This window comes from Vombatus ursinus, unplaced genomic scaffold (assembly GCF_900497805.2).
Source record: "Vombatus ursinus unplaced genomic scaffold, bare-nosed wombat genome assembly UNPS02014784.1, whole genome shotgun sequence".
Taxonomy (NCBI): Eukaryota; Metazoa; Chordata; class Mammalia; order Diprotodontia; family Vombatidae; genus Vombatus; species Vombatus ursinus.
In genome coordinates this window covers 7,048,530-7,050,361 of record NW_020954562.1, presented here as the reverse complement: position 1 = coordinate 7,050,361, position 1,832 = coordinate 7,048,530, and positions in this window count along the sequence as shown.

Genomic DNA, 1,832 nt, shown 5'->3' with positions numbered 1-1,832 from the left:
TTTAAAATCAAATGTCCAGGGGCAGCTAGGTGACGCAGTGGATAGAGCACTGGCCCTTGAGTCAGAAGGACCTGAGTTCAAATACAGCTTCAGACACATAATGCTAGCTGTGTGACTCTGGGCAAGTCACCTAACCCCAATTGCCTCATAAAATACACATGCACATTGAATTTGTTATACACTTAAAAGGAAAAGGAAGCTTTATAGAATAGAGATACAAAGTTTCATGTACAATCCTCTTTCTATTCTACTTTTTTATTTATTAGGTGTTTGTTAAGTTCAGAATAAAAGTATAAAATTGACTTTAAAATCAAATGTCCAGGAGCAGCTAGGTGACACAGTGGATAGAGCACTGGCCCTGGAGTCAGGAGAACTTGAGTTCAAATCCAGCCTCAGACACATAACACTATCTGTGACTCTGGGCAAGTCACTTAACCCCAATTGCCTCATATATATTTTATACATATATATATATACATGCATACATATATATGTATATATATACCATATATATGTATATACACACACACATACATTTAATTTGTTATATGCTTAAAAGGAAAAGGAAGCTTTATAGAATAGTGATACAAAGTTTCATGTACAATCCTCTTTCTATTCTACTTTTTTATTTTTTATTTATTAGGTGTTTGTTAAGTTCAGAATAAAAATATAACATTGACTTTAAAATCAAATGTCCAGGGGCAGCTAGGTGACGCAGTGGATAGAGAACTGGCCCTGGAGTCAGGAGAACTTGAGTTCAAATCCAGCCTCAGACACTTACTAGCTGTGTGACCCTGGACAAGTCACTTGACCCCAATTTGCCTCCACAAAATAAAAAAATCAAATTTCAAAAATCAAATGCCCAGCTCTTGGCAAATCAGAAGACTTATTTGGTTAATAAGTGCTGTACTGCTAATTTTCCATATGTTATATTCTTACTTCTTCCACCTTGCTTTTTGTAGGAAAAGCTGTGAAACTCAAATTGGTGTTTTTAATATGCATTGCCTTTCTTCCTGGTTGTTGTAGAATTGTCTCCTTGTTGACAATTATGGCTCTGAGTTAAATTGAATTTGTGGTCTTTTTTGTTGAAAAAAATTTTTCTCTTTGACCTCTGACCTTCTATCTCCTGCTGGGCCTTTCCCTTAAGGAAAGAGAAAAAGGAAAGTCTGAGGAGCAGGATTTCCATCTCCTGCTGCATCATTTCCTGCCTAATCTCCAGCTTTCAGAGGTAAGAAATATACTGAAATGGGGCCTTCCATCTAACCATTTGATTGTATGCCTTCCATCTTACCTCCAGCCTCCTTTGGGAAGAGAAATGGTGCTTTCAACTCAGTGATGAGCATGCTCATACCTTACACATCCCAGTGATTTTGAATCCCTGTAGGTCCTCATCCAAATCTCATTCACCATCCCCTACAACCCTATATCTTATTCCCATCCCCCTCAACCCTCCCACCACAAAGTTTCAACCAAACACACCCTCTCCTGCTTCTGTTTCCTCTGGAATGCCTATTCCATGAATAACAAACTTCCTTTTATCGTAAATCTTTTATTCTCTCACTTCTTTTATCTTCTAGCCATTATTGAAACCTAGGTTCCTCCCTGTAGAGTCAGTTTCCCCAGCCACCCTTTCCAACACTGGCTGCTTCACTCATTCTTCTCAGCTCACTAGTTGAGGTGGAGGAGTTAGAATACTCCTAGCTCCCCATCACCTCTTCCAGGTTCTCTCTCTACCTCCATTACTCAGTAACCTATTCTCCTTTGCTATTCGTGCTGTTCATCTCTACCACCAATGAAAATCCTGGTAGCAGTTGTCTACAGATCTCCAGATT